Genomic DNA, 24,184 nt, shown 5'->3' with positions numbered 1-24,184 from the left:
TATGCTAATGAGTTATGCTAATGAGCTCCTGCACCTCTTTTTCTACGAAATGACCCCTGCCTGAGCCTACAGAATCTAGTTCAGAATATGAAGATACTACCTTTGTCAAAAGCCAACCTGTCACTAATGTTGTCAGCTTGAGGATGAAGGGGGGGCCCCATTCCTGCCCTGCAAGGCCATTCATTATAATGTGTAAGGAGAGGTTGATTGCTAAGTTCTGAGATGGTTATAAATCTGGTTTTGCAGCTAGCTAGCCGGCACCTGTTCTACCTCAACACTGTGGGAAATAAGCACCTCCTGTGCCTGCTTTCCCGTTTTGGCAGGAAATGTATGGCTGTGCAAGTTAAGGGTGGTGGAACCTCTCTGTCCCTAAAAAGATATATGTCTAACGGTTACAGAGTGTTCTTGGGTGTCTCCTGAATGTTCGTATGCCTTTGAATAGCATTTCCCCATCACTGCACTCCATGTGGTGTTTTACTCAAGACGGGGCGTTTCAGCTGGCATAAACTGTACCGGTTGGAACCGGTGCAGTTTATGCCGGCTGAAATGCGATCACACTTACCGCCCTCACAGCGGAGCCCATCGCTGTATGCCCGTTCACATGCTGCGGGCGTCGGTGTTGTTGTTGTTGTTGTTTTTTAAAAAAACAACACTCAATTTGAGCATGCGCATAGGCAGCCATCCACAGAATGGCGATCTTTGCGCATGCTCAAAACACCCCGTATTACATTTAAAGTGTAAAGGTAAGGACTTACCTTTAAAGTTTAAAGCCCAAACTGGCCTCCCTGAAGTCCCGGACTCCTCCAGAAAGTTAAACTAAGGGCCTTTTCTTTTTTAAAAAAACAAACGCTTCGCCCAAGCGCATATCAGCAACCTAAAAAAAATGGCGGGCGGAAAACGGGAGAACCCGGGCTCTTCACGGGGAACGGAAGTGGCCAGACACCAGTGGAGTGCGGTCAGACGGGGGTAAACCGATTACAACCGTTGTACTCAGGATACCACCACTTGGGGACCTAGTGGCAGAGTACAACGGTTTAAAGGACTTTGCAACGGTTAGGGACGGAAGGCAGATGTTCTACGTGTGAACGCCGGTAGGTTCACCGATTGCAACCGGCACCTATTCCATTGCAAATGCCCCGTCTGAACGCACCCAATGTGACATTCTACTACTGATTTTATTTTCAAATGTGTAAAGCCCCAGCTTCTGCCAGCCTAGCAGTTCGAAAGCAAGAAATTGCAAGCAAATCAAGTAGCTAAATACGGTAGGTACCGCTTAGCTGGGAAGGTAACAGCATTCCATGTGCCTCGGTGTTTAGTCTTGCTGACCACATGACTACGGAAACGCCTTCAGACAACGCTGGCTCTTCGGCTTGGAAACAGAGATGAGCACCACCCCCTAGAGTTTGATTTGACTAGCTTTTGAGTAAGGGAAACCTTTACCTATAATCTTAAAAACCAGCTCTATTTCTAGGTGTGGTTCGAGATTTTAAATTTCCAGAAATGTTGAAGTCATACCAAAAAAATCTGTTGGGGATTGCGGGCATTGAAATATATCTAGTGTTTATTTTCCTATCAACACAAACCTAATTTGCCAATTGAACAATGTTGTTGTTGTTCAGTCGCACAGCCGAGTCTGACTCTTCGCAACCCCATGGACCAGATCACGCCAGGCCTTCCGGTCTTCCGCCATCCTCTGAAGTTGGCTCAACTTCATGTTCGTTGCATCTATGACACTGTCTAACCATCTCATGCACCATCTCATGCACCATTTAGAACTTTGTTAGCATTTCAGTGTATTAGTTGGCATATTTGTGGAATTCAAAAAGTATCTTATATTCTAATAGTGAGGTTGGGATATCTTTGGCTACTTAAATCTGGTGACTGGAGCTGTTAACGAGGAAGAAAGATCTTTCTGCAAACCAGAAAAGGGCCCTAGGTTTGCATAAGAATGTGAAATCTCTCTCTCTCTCTCTCTCAAGAACATAAGCTCTCTCTCTCTGTTACCTTTCTTTTCCATTCCCCACCGACTTAAAAGTATCAGAACGGCTCTTCTAATTGTTCTTGTTATCCATTTTTCTGTTTCCTGACCACACACCCCAGCGTATCTTCAATTAAAGCACACGCCTGATTTGGTCTGTGGTGCGCACTGCAAGCGGCAGCATATTTCGGGATGTTCGCTTCCTCCTGTTCTTACCACTGGGAAGCAGCTGGTCTGTGGAAAAGTTACCAGCCGCTTGTGGACTGACATCTGGCAGAGGCGGCTCAAACAGCTGCACCTGTACACATGTAAAAACCCAAGGAGCTGAGAAAATGAACATATACTGTGTCCGTTGCCTCAGGCGAAGAAATGCAAATCCCGCCATCTACTCTTCACAAGAGAACAGGCCCAAATGGGCTATGTAACACACTGGCTTGTTCACATTTTATTTATGTGCGTGCTGCTTTCTCTTAAGTCCTGCTTTTCGCCTTTGAAAGCTCAGAGAAGCTTCTGCAGGATCCAGGTGGGCTGCCCGTGCCTGTTTTGCTTCCACGGAGCACCCAAGCTCAGTGGACTAGTTTTGGGGGGTTTGGGGGGGAGGGTTGACATCAAGTCATCAAAGACATCCAGCTGTCCTTAACCAGGGCCAGAGCTTTTTCAGTCCTGGCTCCTGGCTGCTGGAACTCTCTGCCAAATAACATCCATGCCCTGCAAGACCTGATGCAGTTCCGCAGGGCTTGCAAGGCAGAGATGCTCCAACGGGCCATCGGTTGAGAACAGAGACAGGTACCATCATGCCTCCCTCTCCCTCCTCCTCCTCCTCCCCCCCCCCTCTGGGCAGCTTAAAAAAAATCCAAAAATGATAAAAGGAGCACCTGTAGTTTTAGGCAACAAATTCCTTTACTGGTTGTTCCTAGGCAACCACAGTATTCCAAGCTTGGCTTTTTCAGTAAGAGGCAGGGGGAGAGGCCAGGCCTGAGCCTAAGATTGCCAGCTCCAGGTTTGGGAATGGGAAAGGCCTCAGCTGAATAGAATGCCACAGAGTCCACCCTCCAAAGCAGTCATTTTCTCCAGAGGGACAGATTTCCGTTCTCTGGAGTTCAGTTGTAATTCTGGGATGTTTCAAGTACCCACCCGGAGGTTGGCCAACCCCAGGCCTGGAAGCAACTTGAGTGACTTGGTACCATCTGACTTGCATGACTGACCTAGACCTGGCTTCTTGCTACCGTTCAACAGCAGCCGCTCTACGGAAGCCAGCGTGGTGCTGTGGTTAGAGATTCAGAGTATGATCTGTGAGACCCCGTTTCGAATCCCTATCTTGCTGTGCAAGCTCATTGGATGATTTTTGGACCAGTTCCAGGCTTCCAGCCTAATCTACCTCATAGGGTGGTTGTGTGGATAAAAAGGAGAAGAGAATAATATCTGTCATTCATTCATTCATTCGTTTTTAAAAATTATTTATATTTACTTTTATATCCCGCCCTCCCTGCCATTCGGCGGGCTCAGGGTGGCTAACAACATATATAAAATAACTGGGCCGGGCGAGAGCTCGGAGACGCGATCGTAGCTGCGTAAAAAATAGTTTTTCGCAGCCTTGACTGCTATCTCATAGGATCTCATAAACGTCCTATAGGATGCTCTTGCCGCTTCATCGAGAGCGCGACACCATTGTCTCTCTGGTCGTTTAAGCTCCCGCTTCATCGCCCTCAGCTCCTGTGTGTACCATTCTTAAGTACGAGACTTCAGGCAGCTCATTAACAAGTGATTCAGCTTTATTTGAACAAGACAAGAACGAACACAAACAGGAGAGCAACAGGCTCTCTTTTAAACTACCCGGACTTGGATAACCATGCCCCCCTGTGAATTAGGAACCAATCAGAATAGTAACATAACGACCAATGAATGCTTCTCCCTCCAGAGCCTTTCTTGTACCCTGATTGGACTACTTCGCAGAGCAGCCAATCAGACTGTGCAGTTTACAATACCAGGCTTACAGAGGGGTTGAAACTCAAGCTCAGACATATGTATACCAATACATAACAACCATGGAGCAAGTCTTAGACGGGGGCGCAGAGGGTGCGGAGAAGCGATCTCGTCGATGGCCGCCGAGAGTCGGTTTTGCCAGTCCTTGACTAGCTCATCCAACGAGCCGCCAGGGGGTATCGGATCCTGCAGGGCCATCTGGAATTGCATAGGATCCATTTGGCTCCATGGGCGAGCTAAAATATGCTCGCCGCCCAAACAGGGTTGGCGTGGCATGTTCACATGGACCTTCAGGGCATGATAGTCCGACCATGGTACGGCCGTAGTCGTAATCCAGTCCACCGTAACCCCCGCTCGAAGATCAGATCGAGCGTGTGCCCTGCTCAGCGAGTGGGGGCCGTAACACATTGGGAGAGTCCCAGTGCTGCCATGGATGACACCAGGTGCATTGCCTGCGTGGAGGTCGCGTCATCAGCATGGACGTTGAAATCACTCAAGACTAACAGTTGAGGGTGCTCAAGCACTCAGCCTGATACCGCCTCCAGCAAGGATGGCAGGCTACTTGCCGGTGCGTCGGGCGGTCAGTACATCAGCCAGATAGCCAAACTCTCCCCGACTTCCCAGACAAAGCCAGCACACTGTAGGCTCGTGAGTTTCAGTGGCGGGAGCACTCTGAAGGTGTAACTCTCCCGAATGAACAACGCCACTCCTCCCTCTCACCCCTTAGTACAGGATTGGTGAAGGACCGAGTACCCAGGAGGAGCCAACTGGGAGAGAGCTACAGTCTCCCCATCTTGCACCCAGGTCTCAGTCACGCACGCAAGGCAGGCTCAGGGTGGCTTACATAAAAATACATATATAAGTACAATTAAAAACATTCATAAAAACACCATAACAATTAAATATTAGTTATCCTAAAGTGCCGGAACAATATTCAAGTAAAGTGCAAGAGCAGAAATTTCAAGGTTAAACAGTATTACTTAGGTGACAGTCTAAATGGTATTCTCACACCAGCTCAATTGGACAGATTATGTATGTGGTGAGACAGGCTGTAGGTTGTAAGCCAGGGCACAGGGTCACTTCCCAGATGTTTGGTGCGGCTCCTAATCAAAGGCCTGGTGGAAGAGCTCTGTCTTCAGGCCCTGCGGAACTGTACAAACTGCTTTGGTCCCCACAGTGGAGAAAGGTGGATTAAGTAAAGTAAGTAAAGACTAAATATAGCTGAATTTGGGAGGCAGATAAAAGATAGGTTGCTGAATGGCTGAGGAGGAGGGAATTAGGTAGGAAGAGGATATGAGGGGGAAAGTTTAGGAAATTCCTAGAAATTTGGGAGAGGAGCCTGGGGAGGGTGGAGTTTGAGGAATGAGGGACCTAGAGGGGTATAATCCGGGGTCATTTCCTGCAGGAGCTCACAGGAGCGGAGCTCTGGCAGTAAAGAGCCCAGGGGGCGGGCACATGCAACAAGCCCCACCCCCCGCTCCCAGCAGCCCTCAGTCAGAGCAAGAAGCAGCCAGGTAAGCTGCAGAGCCCCCCCCTCCAGTGGCACCTTTAAGGCCAAGTTTTATTCAGGTACAAGCTCTCCCTCCTCTGTGAGGACAGATCTGCGTGTCCCCCCCCCCCAAATAGCTAGCAATTCAAAAGAGTCCAGTGGAGCCTGAGCGGTGGGTGTTGCCTTCTGACACACTTCTGGTGATGTCAGGGGATGTGGCATATAAGTTATGCTAATGAGCTCCTGCACCTCTTTTTCTACAATATGACCCCTGGGTATAATACCATAAACTCTACCCTCCAAAGCAGCCATTTCCTCCTTGGGAACTAGGGTTGCCAGCCTCCAGGTGCGAGCTGGAGTTCATCTGGAATTACAGATGACAGAGATCAGAGGAGAGACTATGGGGACTTTCAGGAAAGAGAGAGAGAAAATAGTGGGAGAGGGGGAAGTGAGATGCCTCCTGCAAGTCCTTGTGGGTTCCCACTTGTAAATAATTTAATTTTCAACAAGTACGTCTACAAATATACCCAATGCTAAAGCAAGAGAACAACAAACTGCTGCAGCCTAGTTTTTCTTAGCACATTTCATTATTTCCAAAAGGAAGAATATATCTCATAGGAGTTTTTTCCCTAGTGTTCCCCCCAAACCTCCAATTTTAACAGAAAATTTTTAAAGTCCTCAGACTTTTTTGTACTATACATTTTTGAGTGAGTAAAATCTTGTATTAAAAAGAGTTTAATTCATCCCAAAAGGAAAAAGAGGGTTTTTTTTTAAGTGCTCCCATGATTTCCAGTGAAAAAATAGGGAGGGGAGGGAGTCCTCAGGCTTTTATCCTGTACTTTTAATTAAATCTTGTTTTACAAATACAAATACAATACCTTTATTGGCATGAGACATAAAATACAATGTGCAGCATAGCGTCTCAAGATAGCAGGAGGGGGGTAGTACATTCCAAATTACCTTAATATGAGCCTCTCCTCCTAAAGGTAAAGGTTCCCTTGCTCGAAAGCCAGTCGAGTCCGACTCTAGGGTTGCAGTGTTCATCTCCGTTCCAAAGCCAAAGAGCCAGCGCTGTCTGAAGACATTTCCGTGGTCATGTGGCCGGCATGACTAAACACCAAGGCGCACGGAACGCTGTTACCTTCCCACCGAAGTGGTACCTATTTATCTACTTGGAATTTCTTGCTTTTGAACTGCTAGTTTGGCAGGAGCTGGGACCAGAGATGGGAGCTCACTCCATCATGCGGCACCCGGGTCTCAAACTGCTGAACTACTGACCTTCCCCAGCATACCTCATAAAATTTTTTGCTACAGGTTCAAGAATTTCTATATTATGAGAAGACAATAAAGAAATGACAATAAAGATCGTCCCAAAAGGGGGTCCATCACAGGTTCAATGTAAGCAACACGGATGTCACAGTGGAATTTACAGTACAAAAGCACGTGTCCAGTAGATTCAATTTCCCCCATCCCACATGGGCACAATCTATCTTTATAGGGAATTTTCTTGAACCTTGCCAATAAAACAGCTGAGGGAAGAACGTCAAACCGAGATGGGGCTGAATCAGTCTAGCCAGATATCCTGAGGAAATGTGGCTGAAGGAGAGTCCCATTCTCAAGGGAGAGCAGTGTCTGTGCGCAAGTCTTCTCAGATCTTGCACCTCTATGTCAAGGAGTCTTTGTTTGAGTAAGGAAAAAGCCTTCTGCTCAGACAGAGGTACCAAATCGTCAAAACGAAAGCCAATTATAGAATTCCCCCCCTCTATATTAATCAACCAAGTCGATAGATGGGATTCTGTTAACATGTGTAAAGGTAAAGGTAAAGGTCCCCTTGCTCGAAAGCCAATCGAGTCCGACTCTAGGGTCGCGGTGCTCATCTCCGTTTCCAAGCCGAAGAGCCAGCGCTATCCGAAGATGTCTCCGTGGTCATGTGGCCGGCATGACTAAACACCGAGGCGCACGGAACGCTATTACCTTCCCACCGAAGTGGTCCCTATTTACCTACTTGCAATTTCTTGCTTCCGAACGGCTAGGTTGGCAGGAGCTGGAACTAGAGGCACTCGGGTCTCGAACTGCTGTACCACAAGACTATTTGAGTCACATCTGAAATGAAGGCACAGCCAAAATTTAAAGGTTGTGTAAACCTTGTCTTAAAAAGCATTTCACTTATTTTGAAGGAAAATATTTCATAAGGGGGGGGGGTTGCTTGTTATTTTGTTCGGGGGCTCCCCCAAATTTCCTAACTATTCCACTGAAAGTACTTGGAGGAAGAAAACCGGAGAAAAGCTATACCTTGGATAAACCTTTGTTGGTCTTAAAGGTGCCACTGGACTCTAAACTTGTTCTTTGTTGAGTGCGTTTAAGTATTCATACCAAAAAAAAAGAGTGTTCCATAGATATACTGTGTCCTAGGTGAACTGAATAGGAGTGTCTCATGATAGCAGGAGAAATAACCATGCCCAGGCTGTTCTGTTCTTTTTGAAAGCTTTTCAGTAGGAGTGACTGGTGTTATATTACTTGACTTAATTTCTTGGGGCAAGCCAACATTTATATTTCATTTGACTGGCTATTCTTCAGGCACTTAATCCTGCAGTTGTTGTGTACCTTGGGTGTTTGTCATTATATATGTTATTAATATTTAACGTTGACAAAATCTTGGCCTGTCTTTTCCCGGGGATCAGCTTTCAGAATCCACACTCATTTGTATAAGAGAGTCAGTTTTTAAGCAGTTTAGGTACAGCTCAGTATGTTTGTACAAAGGTAACTTTGGGTGCTTGTTTGTTCTTCTAGGGAGCTGATGATAAACTGTTGCAAGTAAAAAAGTGACAAGTGCTAGTGTGTTTTCTGTTGTTTACATGGGGAAGGAAATTGCCAGCTTGCTCATGTGTATTAAGGCTAAGAGGATAGTCCATAAAGACAGCATTTGGCAAGTTATTTCTGACCATGGAGAGAGTGAAACTTCTCTCATGTGAGATGGGGCTGGTGACTGCCAATTTAACATTTACATCCTGTTTTTGCCCTGTCTTGCATTTGTGCTTTCTGGCTCCTGTACAGATATTAGTGGCAACATTTATTGAATATTGTTTTGTGTGAGATGTAGTGTGATAAATTTTTGCCATTATCTGTACCAGGCCAGGCCGTCTGCAGTTCTGTTAAATATGAAGTGAAATATATTCTGTTCTGTTCTGTTAACTGTGTTCTTTCTAGGCAGCTGATTGGGCAATATTGATTTTACCCTTCTGGGCGGAGGGCTAAAAGTATGGTTGTTTTCCCCATTATTTGCAGAAGGGAGGTCTTGTTTTTAAAAATGTAAACTTTATTGTTGCTGGGAATTCTCTTAAGACTGAAGAGGGGAAATGGCACATCTGTGTAAAAATATATATATATAGGAGTGTGAGGACAACAGATTTTCACTGCTCTGACTGTGAATAATGTAAATGGATGGCAACACTTGCTGTAGATGCTTCTGGGAGAAGCAAAAAGGCAGAAACCAATCTTATAAAATAAAAAGAAGCAAGTTTTTAAACATTAGCAGGTGTTAGGCAGGGGGGCGGGGGGGAAACAACAACAATCTTGCACCATAGCTGGAAAAGGAAACGAAATCTTGTGATGGTGATTGGGATAAGACAACAGGAAGAGTATCTGGAAAAGTATCAGGACTATTGTTTTTGTGTGTTTTTTTCCCACAAACCCAGAGGGGTTACACAGTGTGGTGACCTGTATTGTTACGGGTAAACGGAAGGGGGGGCACTTTCTTGAATCTGAACTTCCTTGCATCCTAAAGAGTATAAAGTAAAGGTAAAGGTTCCCTTGCTCGAGAGCCAGTCGAGTCTGACTCTAGGATTGCGGTGCTCATCTCCGTTTCCAAGCCGAAGAGCCAGCGCTGTCCGAAGACGTTTCCATGGTCATGTGGCCTCCATGACTAAATGCCGAGGTGCACGGAACGCTGTTACCTTCCCACCGAAGTGGTCCCTATTTATCTACTTGCAATTTCTTGCTTTCGAACTGCTAGGTTGGCAGGAGCTGGAACTAGAGACGGGAGCTCACTCCGTCATGCGGCAACTCGGGTCTTGAACTGCTGAACTACTGACCTTCCACAGCCTGCAGTTCAGCGTCTTAACCACTTGAGCCACCGCAGCTCCATATAAAGAGTATACTCAGACATTAAAAAAAAAAATCAGCCTAGATGAGATACCAGTTCATTAAGTGCCCAAAACAGTGTGTGTGTTTATTTCATTTATACCCTTCCTTTCTACCCAATGGAGACCCAATGTGGCATATATTGTTCTCCTCTTCCCTGTTTAACCCTCACAACAACCCTGTGAGATAGATTACGCTGAGACTGTGTGTGACTGGTCCAAGGTAGCTGTCCAACAAGCTTCCAGGACAGAGCTGCATTTTGAACCTGGGTCTCCCGGCTTCTAGTCTGACGCTCTACCCCCAGTACCATAACTGGCTCAGTATGTTAATGCTAATTAATGTAAATTTGATTCAACGGTGACTCAAATGGCCTTGGATTATTTTAAATGACACCCCACATAGGAGTTTAGGATTTGATACCGTGATTAATATGAGGTCTTAGAGACGGCAAACCTGCTAGGGCTAAAAGGTAATTTTGATGTGAGTTTTACCGAACAAGGATTTTGTTAAAAATATAGCATTACTGTAGCATCTGTATAGCGGTTTGAAAGCCATGGCGGGTTGGCTTAGACTGAGCCGCCTGAAATGGTATCCGATGAAGACGGAGGTCCTGTGCTTGAGTCAGGGCGGTCCGGGGGTAGGGGTCCCACTCCCGACCTTCGATGGGGCGCCACTGGTGCCAGCGCCGGCGGTTCGGAGCTTGGGAGTGCTCCCGGAGGCCTCCTTAACAACGGAGGCCCAGGTAGCAGCCACTGTCAAGTCGGCCTTTTACCATCTTTGGCTGATCAGGCAGTTGGTTCTCTTCCTCGAACGCAACGATCCAGCGACAGTGATCCACGCGATGGTCACCTTGAGATTAGACTACTGTGACGCTCTCTACACGGGGCTGCCCTTGTCGCAAATCTGGAAGCTGCCGCTAGTGCAAAATGCTGCAGCCAGGCGTCTGATGGGTCTCCCCATGAGGGAACACATCCTGCCTGTCCCGAAGGCATTGCGCTGGCTGCCAATAGCATACCGGATTCGCTTCAAGGTGCCGGTTCTTACTTTTAAAGCCCTTTATGGCCAGGGTCCGACATACCTGAGGGGACTGCCTATCCCCATATATACCCCAGAGAGCACTTTGGTCAGGGTCACAAAACCAATTGGCCCAAGGATGTCAGGCTAGCTGTAACCAGGGGCAGAGCTTTCTCGGTGGCAGCTCCATACTGGTGGAATGAGCTCCTGGACGAGATCAGGGCCCTGCGGGACCTTTTGCAGTTCCGCAGGACCTGTAAGACGGAGCTCTTCCACCAGGCCTTCAATTAGGGGCCGCCATCACTACCAGCAGAGCTCTTTTTGTAGCAGGAACTCCTTTGCATATTAGGTGACACACTCCTCTGCATATTAGGCGACACACCCCTAATGTAGCCAATCCTCCAAGAGCTTACAGAGCTCTTCTTACAGGGGCTACTGTAAGCTCTTGGAGGATTGGCTACATTAGGGGTGTGTCGCCTAATATGCAAAGGAGTCCCTGCTACAAAAATAGACTACCAGCATTACCATCTATTATCATTATTACCATCAGCCTAACAAGAACAGAAGCCTAGTGCCTGGTCTATTAGTGATAGGCTGTGCTCGCCGACCGAAACCGAGAACGACCAATGAGCTGAATAGCAAGTGAATTTAAAGAATGTCTGAGACCATCTTTTGGTATTATAAGTTAACTGCTAGCACTTTAATATAACGTAAGTTGGTTTTAATGAATTGTGAACGAATGGTTTGATGGATTGTTTTTTAGAGTTCTAGGATATTTATTGTTGTTGTGCTTTTATTATGTGAGCTGCCCGGAGCCTGCCTTGGCGGGGAGAGTGGGGGTACAAATTTAAATAAATAAATATTCAGAGGGCTCACATACATTCTCTCAGTATACCGTGCAACAACAGTCCTGTAAATTAGGTTACTGTTAATTCATCCATATTACAGATGGGAGGGCGGAGTTGAGTTTGAGCCAATAGTTAATTGCCCAAGGCTGTCTAGTGAACTCGTAGCTGAAGCAAGCTTTAAACCGGGGACTTTCTTCATCACACTGTAGCCATACCAGCTCCCTTTTGACTTTTTTGGTGACATAATTAAGGCAATGGCCAGAATCCTACAGATCATGAGCCAAAGACTCACAAAGACCCACACCTAGGGGTGTGGACCCCTAGGGTTACTTGGCCCCAGTGTGGGAAATGCTGATCTAGAACAGGAGTTTAAGAGCTATTGCTTGTGACATTTGTATGCACAGCGACAAGGTGAAGGTTTGTTAATTATTTTTTTTAGCAACCTGAGATAGACAAGAGGCTGCAGTATTAATTGTGCGCCACTAGGTGGCGGTGCTGGCAGGATTTTGGTTTATAGTTCTCTGCTGGCAATGACTCAACACAAACTGAAGTGAATGGATCGCCACGGAATGGGGTATATGTGCACTTCACATTTTTAAAATATTGGTGTAAGAGGGTTTTGGACATGACTCATAAGGAGAATGAGGCATGTTTGTGTAAAATTGTTTGAGAGTTCAATATTTAAACGATGGAAAAAGTAAATTCGAGGACGTATTCTCCCCGTGAGACTATGTTTTTCTTTTCTTTTCATAAGCAAGGGCTTTTACGGTGCCAAGACGCAGCAGAATGTTGTTATCTCAGCATGATCTAAGAAAATCCAAGCGCACGATCCAAGTGGATTCAACATTTTCCTGGACGAAGGGATATGGAGTATGCCTGCAAAAGGCTGTTCTCTCAGGGATCTCATTTTGTTGTCAGTTTTGGTGCCAGAATTATAAGGGTACATTTTTTTGGAGTGGATATATAACTCACATGCAACATCACATGTGTTAGATTACTTCTCTCCTCTGCAGTTTAACTCTTGCTTATGCAGGGCATTGCAGGCCCTGGTCACACGGAGGATTTGTGGCAGGAGAGGCACGAATGTCGGGCGGAGCATACAGGCGTGATCACAAGGGCACATCTGGCAAGCGTAGCACACCCATTCCAGGGCTCATTTTGTAGCAGGTACTCATTTGCATATTAGGAGACACACCCCTAATGTAGCCAATCCTCCAAGAGCTTACAGTAGCCCCTGTAAGAAGAGCTCTGTAAGCTCCTGGAGGATTGGCTACATTAGGGATGTGTGGCCTAATATGCAAAGGGGTTCCTGCTACAAAAAGAGCCCTGCCGGCCATTGCCAACCCGTAGCCTCTGCCCAAAGATCCGGAGTTAAGAAATACCCAGGAAAGCCTACTAGCAAATGGTTTGCTACGGGCCGTCGGTGGAATACCTACGTGTGATCGCTCAAGCGCGCTCCTCTCGCTGTGTTGACGCCCGCCGGAAACACGCTCTGACAAACAAAACCCCGATTTGCCGCGGTGGCATCTGATCGCGTTCTGGCACGTTAAATGGTGCCAGCGTGAAAAGCCAAGCCTCCCCCCCCGGCGTTATCTGGCCCATGTGACTGGGGCCACAATCTATTTAAATGTTGATATCAAGGTGCATACAAGGCCTTTCTTGTTTACTCTTCATTGTTGTTTTTAATATTAACATTTGTGTGTGTGGCAGAGCTGGATATTTTCAGTGTTGCATTGAAGAGTACCTGGAGCAGTCTCAATGGGGAGTTTCACATTACCCAGTTTCACCTGGTTTCAAGCCGGCAATCATCCGTTTTGAAGTGAATGGGTACAGGGCTGCCATTTCACACAGGGCTTGCCCCTACCGGAAATGAGCTGGATCAGAAGCGGTTTGGCATTTCAGACTTGTACCGCTTTGTTTTCCCGCCGTTTTCCTCCCGTGCGGGTGATCGATTTTTTTAAAAAACGTTCGATTTATAGGGCTATAGCGCTATAGCAGTATAACAAAACACTCCATTGATTCCAATGGGATTGATATAATGCTATTCCGTTATACCTTTATAACGTTATAGCGCTATAATGCTATAAATCAAACATTCAAAAAAACCAAAACAGCCGGAGATCGCCCGCGCGGGCGAAAAAAGGCGGGAATAAAGCGTATCGGAACCCGGAGAGGGCACTGGAGACCACTTGGAAGTGGATGACAGGTAAAACGCTTCAGTCCCGGTTCCTAAACAGGACTGAAGCATTTGTGTATGAAATGGCAAATAGATTCCGGAAGGGAACCGGGTCTCAAACGGGTTCTGTCTGAAATGACAGACCAGAACCCGTTTGAGAACCGGTTCCCTTCTGGAATCTATCGCCTGTCTGAAATTCCCCAATGTCAACCACCACCCCCAAGAGACTTCCCCCCCCCCTTTCTAGAGTGTGTGTGTGGGGGAACTGTTATCTGAATGGGTTCAGCTAACTTGCATATAATGGGGGACAGCTTCTATCTTCCCCCATCACTGAATGGAACTAGAGTGGTAATGTAAGGTATTCTTCTTATCAGTACTGGGAACTTTGCAACTTGCTTATTTCATTTTTTTTAAATGCAGTCCATTATTCTTCACACAGCTGGGCCTGCATACCCTATTCAGATTGCAGAGATGAGGTAGGTTTAGGGAGTACACAGAGGCTGCGATCATACGCACAATTAGACCCGACATAGGCGTGAATGCCGGGTGGATTTCAAGGGTGCGATCAGACAACAACATCTGGGAAGTGCCCCATGGCCATCGGCAACCTGTTCTGCTCCGAAGAAGAAGAAGAAGAAGAAGAAGAAGAAGAAGAAGAAGAAGAAGAAGAAGAGGAGGAGGAGGAGGAGGAGGAGGAGGAGGAGGTGGTTGGATTTATACCCCGCCCTTCACTTGAGTCTCAGAGCGGCTTACAATAGAAGAAGAAGAAGAAGAAGAAGAAGAAGAGGAGGAGGAGGAGGAGGAGGAGGAGGAGGAGGTGGTTGGATTTATACCCCGCCCTTCACTTGGAGTCTCAGAGCGGCTTACAAACTCCTTTCCCTTCCCCTCCCCACAACAGACACCCTGTGAAGTAGGCGGGGCTAAGAGAATTCTTGACAGAAACTGCTCTTTTTCAAGGACAGCTGTGCCAGAGCTTGTGACTGACCCAAGGTCACATCAGCAGGTGCAAGTGGAGGAGTGGGGACTCAAACCCGGTTCTCCCAGATTAGAGTCCGCGCACTTAACCACGACACCAAACTGGCAGAGTTAAAAGACACCAGGGAAAATCCGGTTGGAAATGGGTCGTGACAGGCCACGGACGGACTTTCCCCTGCCTGATCGCTCCAGCACGCTCTCATGCTGTCGGGATGGTCTGATCAGGCTGTCCCGACTCCGTGCCATTGTCCCCCCCCCTTGGCAGTATGTTTACCATCGCAAACTCCATAGGGAGCCCTCAGTGTGGAGGTGCGGTTCACCGATTCCTTGTTTAAGCACATGGGAAGGAAACAGCACACAAACAGAAACGACCCACCCACAGTTGCGTCTGATCACACACTGGCGGGCTGTGCCTACAGCTTCGAAGGGAGGTGTGATCGTGCAACTGGGGGTCTGTTTCCTCTGGAGGAGACAGCCTGCTTCCCCCTCCACCCATATGCATGATATCTGCACAGGAATTGATCTGCAGAAATTAACACGGAATTTGTGTATAAACGTCGACCTAACATTTTATTCCCCGTGTCGTTCCCCTCCCCCACTTGTGTGGTGGCAGCTGTAGTAACACTGACACTTACAAGGAATGCAGCCCGTACGTAACAGATCTTGAAATCAATGAGCTGCCTTTTGCACGGACCAGACCAACCATCCTCGCTTCCTCCATCCTGTCGTTGCACTGCGTCTTTGTAGTTAATAATAGTGGCGAGCTGTAGGATCGTTATCGTCGGTCTCGTTTTCTACTGTTTGGGCTGTGAACATGCCAGCAGTCAAATCATAAGAAGAATCAGGGGTCATTTCCTGCAGGAGCGCACAGGAGCGGAGCTCCGGCAGAAAAGAGCCCAGGGGGTGGGCACATGCAACAAGTCCCACCCCCTGTTCCCAGCAGCCCTCAGTCAGAGCAAGAAGCAGCCAGGTAAGTTGCAGAGCCCCCCCTCCGCCCTCCTGGCCCAAAACAGTCCAGTGGCACCTTTAAGACTAAGTTTTATTCAGGTACAAGCTCTCCCTCCTCTGCGAGGACAGATCTGCACGTTCCTCCCCCCCGCCCCAATAGCTAGCAATCCAAAACAGTCCAGTGGAGCCTGAGCAGTAGGTGTTGCCTTCTGACACACTTCCGGTGATGTCAGGGGGTGTGGCATATGCAAATAAGTTATACTAATGAGTTGTGCTAATGAGCTCTTGTACCTCTTTTTCTACGAAATGACCCCTGAGAAGAATTATACTTTTCTAAGCCCATTGATCTCAATGGATTTAGATGGGTATAACTGTTTATGAGTGCACCACAAGTGTGGTTGTAGTTGTATGGTGTGCATTAAGGGCTGATTCCTGTCCTCTTAGTCCGTTAACTATTTGGCTTTATAACCTGTTGATGAAATCACATTTGTACTCCAAATCCAATTGATTATTATGGCCCATTGAGCAGCAGTGCAGTAAAATCGTACAATAGTAAAATAGTACAATCACAGACACTCAGAGACAATAGTACAATCATAGTACAAGCCACAACCCCCTATTAAAACCGTAATTCTATTCCCCAAATTCTAAGTCTTATCTAGAATTCGCCTTAGCCTGTGTTTTCTGTTAAAAACTTTCATTTATTTATTGCTTAAAAAACAATATTTTGCTACTACCAGAATTACCGACTTCTTGGTGTCTTCCAACAAATATTTCAGCAGCACAGTATCTGCAAATTTCAAGCAATTGTCCAAGGGTTTAAATTGGGCAAGTAAAGGGAAAATTAGCTGGTGTCTCTATCTACCATAGTTTACAGTGTAAAAGAATGTGTGTGATTGTTTCAACTTCTTTATCTGCACATAAACAGCATCTTTGATGGATAGGCCAGTGGAGGACATTTGTACTGTGAAACCTCAGTGAAGGTGTCTATTTCAGGGCCTTGATTAAAGGGGCTGTTTTTCTCTTATTGTTGGCACCAATGTTATAGTTTACTACAGCCCAGCCCTTTTTAATACCTGATGTATATTTTCAGGGGGGGGGGATGATAAAGTTCTCCTGGAACTCTAGACATTTTGAATCCCTCCTTTTTAAAAAAGAACTTTCTTGATTTTAAAAGAGTGTTAGGCAGAGGAGGGTACCTCTGTTGGCTATTAGTTTGGTGTCATGGTTAAGTGCGTGGACTCTAATCTGGGAGAACCGGGTTTGATTCCCCACTCCTCCACTTGCACCTGGCTGGCTGATCTTGGGCAAGCCGTAGTTCTGATAAGAGCTGTTCTTGACAAAGAGCAGTTTCTGTCAAGAGCTCTCTCAGCCCCACCTACCTCACAGGGTGTCTGTTGTGGGGAGGGGAAGGGAAAGGAGTTTGTAAGCCGCTCTGAGACTCCTTTGGGTTGTGAAGGGTGGGGTATAAATCTAATCTCCTCCTCCTATTATTATTATTATTATTATGATTATTATTATTCTATTTAATTTACTCTTCAAATCTGGAGTCTTCCTACTGTGCCGGACCTTAGTATACAATTGGTGTGCGATCCCTGTACCCCTCTAGCTGCCACACAGCTAATTTCCCCAAACAACGAGGCAGACCATTGGTGGTAACAATTAGTTGATAAATTTCCTCACTTTTTGGTTGCAGCTGAATTTGGGCATTTCCGCTGTCCTCTTTGATCTACCAAATCTGCTTTCAGTAAATAAAATCCAGTGAATAAGTCTGGGCTTTTAAGAAAGTTTTCCCACAGACATAACACTGGATTTACATTGGCACATGGGATGTATGGATGTAGATCTTTTCTTTTTAATGGAAGTATGTTGCTACACAGCAGCTAGAAAGATGGCCACGTGGGCTAGATTTTTTTTTAGCATACTTTTAATAGAAATCATTCTGAAGCCCTGTTTATTTAGACCTCTGAAATTAGTTCAAGTTCAAGTTCAAGTTTATTAATACGGTCAAGCGACCAGCCAATAGAACGATTCCAAGAATAATAATAAAATACACAATAAATACATAAGTAGCTAGTAAATACATATAACGAATATATATAAAACCTTTAAACGAATACAGGAACAATACAATATATCATTGAAACACACCAATACAACGCTAATTTGTCATCAGATCACTAACTAGGGTATAAGCTTCCTCTTTTTAAGGGCCAGAAAGCAAAATTTTGCCACAGCTAAAGATATCCTCTCTATCCGGTCTTCCAGCAAAAACGTTAAAATCCTCAGTTCCGCAATTTTCAACTGAACATCCAAGGGTTTGAATTTGGACAACAATGGAAAAATTAACAGCTGTCTCTCCATAGCATAAAAGTTACAATGTAACAATATATGTGAGACCGACTCTATTTCAAGATTTGTACACGGGCAACATCTTTGGGAACTAGGCCAGCGCCGAAACCTTCCTTGTAACAAGTTAGATGGCAGGGCATCAAAACGTGCTCTAGAAAAAACCCATCTATAGCTGTCATATATGATGTTAGAAAGATATGGAGCGGGGGCAAAACCTGTCCAGGATTTTAAGGCTTTATATCTTAAGGGTAAGAGCGCTTCTTCCGTCTGGACCTCTATATCTATTAGGTGTTGGGTTACTATAGATTTAGCTTTTGTCAATCCAAGCTCCAAAAGACTTGCAGGATGAAGCCCGATTGATCCAAGCTTGCCTAATATTTTGGAGGACCATTCAGGATATGGATTGGCAGCTAAAAAAGATGGAATTAGGCCTGTAGGCTTCAAGTGCATTCTTAACCAATACAAAATTGAAGCAATCCAGATTTTCGTTTCTATTTTTGTCACCCCAATCTCCTGCCTAAGAACTACATTTGCTGTGCATTTAGGCGCATTAAATAATGCTCTAATAAATTTAGATTGAACTTTGACCTCTGAAATTAACATATGTGCTTTTATTCTGGAAGTACTTTCAGCACTATAGGATTATTTGAGTTTTATAATAGATTGTGAGTTATAAATTTAGAAGAGCATCTGGATGAGAGTGTTTATATCACACAGAAATTATTTCAGAGTTGTGACCTTATTATATATGAAGCAGAAGACAGCAAAATATTTCTGTTCTTGGCAGGGAGGGGAAGTCTGAGCTTGTTAAACACTGGCGTACAGCAGAACTGAACACTGAGAAGGATTTTTAAACATATCGGGATTAGCATGTAACACTTGCAGTGACAGGTGTTTCCTTTATGTCTTGTCCAAAAGTCTGGGAAGTAGTTTGTCATTAAGTGCTACATTCAGTGTGTATCTCAATTTCAGTATGACTGGAGGGCCCATGGCTTTGTTGGGTCCTTGTTTTTACATCTGACCTCAGCCAGCTGGAGTCTATTGTCGTAAGCGTAATGTAACAGCTGACATAACATAACGGATATCAAGCTGCAAAGCCAAAGCAGCGTAGTGAACTGATGAAAATGAGAGGAGAAAGGAATTGAGGAGTTGGGGCGGGTATTACAGCATCCTGACTGAAAAGTTGAGGGCTGATGCTTTTTTTCCCTTGGGGGAATTAGCCAGGAAATAATGAGATGTGCCTGCTGATGCTCTGTTTGCAATTGATTACATATGATAGACTACTGGAGGCGGGTTTAGGTTTGCCAGCTGTCACTAGCTGGTGGCTATTGAATTGCTTTAAGTGGCCCTTGGAGCAGAGAGAGCCTCGAAGACTGCAGGTGTGGTATAATTGCTTATCTGCAGTGAATATTGATGGGTCTGTGGAGAAAAATGAAGCACAGAATAGATTTTTTAAAAAAAAAAATAAGTGGAATGAATTTAAGTATTTTGATATTTGAAAGGTAAGTTGTTGCTACTGTTTAAAAGGTTCAGGAGCTAGGTTCTGAAGACTGTCTTGTGAAGAGGGGAAGAAACTATTCTTTTTGTAGAGCCAAGACAAAATGTGACTATGGAAAACTGTTTGGCTTTTCCTTCATAAGGCAAATGTCTCTCTCTCTCTCTCTCTGTGTGTAGGGGGGACTTTGATGAAGAATCAGTGGGCAGATGGGGAGTGCTTAACTCTTTCACAGCCAAACAATTTTCCTCTTCTAATGAGGCCGCTTTAAATCATTTTTTCGCTCGGATGAGGGATGTTAAGTTGCTCACTTAACAAAGCAGTCGGAGAGTGATTCAGCAAGAACACAACTTTATTCTTCAACTCGAACACAACTCCAACACGGATCAACAGCTGATACCCAGAACAGAACAGTTCAGCTTTTACATTGCAGAAGTCCTGCTTTTAAACTCTCCCGGCTAATGTAGCCATACCCACTGTACAAATACCAACCAATAAGGTTGTTCAGATAAGGACCAATCATGGACGTTCCCGCTCAGGGAGCTTACTAGAAGGTGATTGGTTAGGTGCTGCTTCCTGGGCTAGTAACACGATTGGATGGATTTGGATCCTAGCCCAGGACGAAGCTTTACATTACACTTCAATTAGATGTTTCACAACATATCATGCATTCAAGGCAGCTTTGAATACACTACAAGGGAAATCTTCCAAAATCAGAAGTAAGCCTTTTTGAGAGAAAACAGCTCCTTCCTCTTAAGGGCTTCATGCCTCACAGTCATATTACCTCAGCAAGCACATGTTTGGGAACATGTGTCATAACAGTGTGAGCTTTGGTATGATCTAACATCAGTTGAGAACTGTTTTATTTCAAAGGGAGAAGCTTGAACACTTGCCTAACTTGCTCTCCCATTGAATCGCAGCATTTTAGAGTTGGGAGAGAGCCTCGTAGGCCATCTAGTAATTCTCCACTCAGCGCTGGGAATCCAAAACATCCTTTACTGATGGGTGTCCAGCCTCTGCTTAAAGATCCCCAGTGAGGGAGAAATCATTTAAAAAGCTAAAGTTGAGCATTTCTATTAATAATGTTTCCGGTATGCGTTTGGAATAAAAACATAAAAGGAATAAATTCTGTGTGATTGTACAAATGTTACTCGGTGTCTTCCTTCATCGTATCATGGATGTAGAGCTTGAAACCAGAACCTTCCACATTCCAGAAAAAAAATCTGGCAACCAGTATGGATTGTAGATAATACAAGTGGAGACCCACAAGAAACTTATGGGGAGGGGGCATTCCCCCACCTTTGCTTCTTTCCCCCTCCCCCTTCTTTCTCTCCCCAACCCAACCCCCCCTTCTTTCTCTTTCTCTCTCCCCCCACCAAGCCAATACACCCTTTCCTTCCTTTTCTCTCTCCCCCATGCCATTTTCCCCTTCTTTGTCTTTCTCTCTCCCAAGCCAATGCCCCCTTTTCCCTCTCCTCCCAAGCCATTTTCTCCTCCTTTCTCTCTCATTCTCTTTCTCCCCCCCCCCACCAAGCCAATACACCCTTTCCTTCCTTTTCTCTCTCCCCCAAGCCAATCCCCCCATATTTCCATTTCTCCCCCCCCAGCACCAATCCCCCATTCTTTCTCTCTTCCCCAAGCCTCTCCACAGGAGCAGAAGCAGCATCCCGGCCCTCATAGGTACGTTGTGTTGTCTGTGCATGTGTGAACAATAATTTTTATTTGGGGGGGAATTTACATACAGATATTGGTCTGAAAATCGTGTTCTTGCATGTAACATTAATTATTTCGGACCACACATTCTGTTTTTTTTCTTTTAACGTGTAGGGTTTTGTTTGTGTGTGTGGGACTATCCAGGTGTCTTTTTTTATTTTTAAACAATTTTATTTGGATATCACATCAAGTCAACCAATATAACATTTTAGCATCCATCTTATATCCTTTTCTCCCCCTATCTCCCCTTTTCTGGCTTCCCGCAGTGCTCCCACCTCCCTTCCAAATCTTCTATTTTCTTCTCTCTTCTCCCCACATCAATAATTAAACTTATAAGGTAACATTTCTTTAAACTATTATTCTTACACATTTGAACTAACTCTAAATATCCTTCTATCTCTAATAGTTCTCAAAGCAAAATAGATTATTCTTCACATCCCAATATTTCTTGACTCTCCAGGTGTCTTTACTAGAGAATGTTCTTCCGTTCCTGGTATAACATTTCCCTAGCTCACAAAGCAGATTGGTGGGAAAATGCAATCTGGGAAGTGCCTAGTATATGAATTGTATCAAGGAGCACAATTGCCCCATTTGTCTCACACTGGGACCTTTACTTCTTAGATTATTATTATTTTTTTAATATTGATTTTTCAGCCTGAGTGTCTGCATAACATTGCCAGGCAGAATTGGCTTCTGCTGGCCTTTTCTGGAGACCACAGTTAGCCCTGTTTCTTGTTAATTTCACTGCTTTACTGCCAAGAGCAAAAACGAAATTGGCAAGGCTCTCTTTTGGAAAAGAAAATGGAAGGTAAGTTTCTCTTCTCCGGCACCTGTGTGTTCACCTAGTCCCCTCCCATTTTAAAGGGATAGAGAACAGTAAAGCTGCTGTGTTATGTAGCAGGCAACCATCCATCCCTGTCTCATTTTAGCACCAAACAATATCCTACTGGAACCTGGACAAAGTAACGTGGAGTACCTCCAGGAATATCATGAAAGAAAATGATTCACCTAGAGCAGCTTGTTTTGCAGGGTAATATACGAGCCTGGACTGCGCAAAAAGGACTACAAATCGTAACCTTGGAAATCTTCTTTTTCCTTTGTATTTTTACTTTTCAACACTTGCGCAGCACGGGACTTAGGCCAATAGAATGCAAATGATCAAAGCAGTAGAAGTAATAAAATGATAAAGTCTCGATCTGTAAACGATTTCATATCAATCCACTGTTCAGCAGATAAAAAGGTAAAGGTTCCCTTGCTCGAAAGCCAGTCGAGTCCGACTCTAGGGTTGCGGTGCTCATCTCCGTTTCCAAGCCGAAGAGCCAGCGCTGTCCGAAGACGTCTCCGTGGTCATGTGGCCGGCATGACTAAACACCAAGGTGCACGGAACGCTGTTACCTTCCCACAATTTCTAGCTTTCGAACTGCTACGTTGGCAGGAGCTGGAACTAGAGATGGGAGCTCACTCCGTCATGCGGCACACTCGGGTCTCGAACTGCTGAACTACCGACCTTCCACAGCCTGCAGTTCAGCGTCTTAACCGCTTGAGCCACCGCAGATAACCAGATATAAAAAATCAATATAGCACTGTTGGTAAAATGTTACACATGCACATACCATATTTATGCCAAGTAAACTGTCAGAGGTAGACAGTTCAAAACACCGCTGGCTTTATTTGAGAATTCTGTTTGTTTTAGTCTCTGGAGCCTTGGAGTCACTGTGGGGCGGTTTGCTATTGAGGTTGACATCATAAATCCAATTGTCACTTGTTATCAGTTGTTTCACAGTGATGCCACTGTGTTCAAATTATAGCATCTGGGTCCCAGGCTAGGGTTTGATGCGGTAGGTAAAGGCTCTCTTATTTCAGGGCTTTCTTGCTGTTTTCTTCCCAGCCATTTGCCATCTGTGTGATAACTGTACCTCTGCCCCGGGGGTTGGGCACCAGTGCAGCTGATGTTGCCAGCATGCCTTTTCCCAGGAGAAAATATATCTTACTGTATCACAGTAAACTGTTATAAACCACTGGAGGTGTTGCCACCTCCCAAATGCTGCAATATGTGTGTGTGTGTGAGAGAGAGAGAGAGAGAGAGAGAGCGCGCACTCCATAAATCACAATGCTTATGGAACAATGGCATTCGAAACTTTTACTACAGTTCTCAGCATTTACGTGCCTCTCACAATCTTCCTTTTGTTCTCAGAGAACAAAAGCACATGTTTTCCGTTTGACAGCTATGTCTAAAGGCAGACAGGTCTCCAAATCACCTGTAAAATGGGGGGCAGTTTGTTGTGAAGCGATCACGGCAGCACAGTAGGGACTGTTTGGTAGTTTTGGAAGCGTTATGTTTTCTTTCGCAGTTTAATATGGTCCGAAGCTCTGACTGTGTTCTTTTGAGCTTGCGATTTACCCTTGAGGTGAGGAAATCATGTGGATTGGTTGCAAGAGGGTATGTCGGGAGAGCAAGGACATAGACTTAGGCCGTGGCCACACTGTCATTTTGATCGGGTTCCACCGCTGTTCCCTCTTGCATTTAAATTTGCCGATCAGACGCCCACATCCGTCTCCCGCACCGAAGTGGGCTCACTTGCGTAATCCTCCCTGTTCCCTAGTGAGCTTTCCATCACCTGGAAAATCAAGTACTTTCCGGATATCTGCGCCTTGAATCTGCAGTTTCACCAATCTGGACAGCCATCTCTCAGTGATTGTGATTATGTTGTCTGAATGCTCTTCTCGTGATGTGTTCCCCTCCACCCCAGCTTCCGCCATTGTGTGCATGAGCAGTCCTGCACTGGATATATTCATGGCATGAACGTTCAAGCGCACATAGACTTCTTCCTCTCCTCTCTCCCACTCCCCCAATCGGTCCCTGGATTTCTTTCTTTCAGAGGTTTTTAGCAAGGCTCCTCTTGCTGACTGGCCTCTGCCAGGTCTGATCCATCCCGCCCTATGAAAGAACCTCCACCTGGAAATCTGCCCCGCAGACACCCGGTCAGCTGCTGCAGGACAGCCCCTCCCCCTCCACAGTGGGCTCGGAGCAAATGGGGGGGCTGCGACGCCTCCAGTAGACAAGTGTTCTGAA

The 24,184-nt window shown here is 45.5% G+C and overlaps 1 protein-coding gene across 1 annotated transcript in view; it reads left to right on the top strand.

Annotated features, from left to right (window-relative positions):
• The window catches only part of KCNQ1 (potassium channel, voltage gated KQT-like subfamily Q, member 1), a gene marked incomplete at its 5' end in the record, with an annotated part of 104,803 nt that overhangs the window by 746 nt on the left and 79,873 nt on the right, over nucleotides 1-24,184 (top strand). The window lies entirely within an intron of this gene.

Source organism: Gekko japonicus, unplaced genomic scaffold, assembly GCF_001447785.1.
Source record: "Gekko japonicus isolate JY-2015 unplaced genomic scaffold, Gekko_japonicus_V1.1 scaffold2970, whole genome shotgun sequence".
Lineage (NCBI taxonomy): Eukaryota > Metazoa > Chordata > Lepidosauria > Squamata > Gekkonidae > Gekko > Gekko japonicus.
Note: the sequence above shows the minus strand (reverse complement) of the source record. Positions and strands in the feature narration are given on the sequence as shown.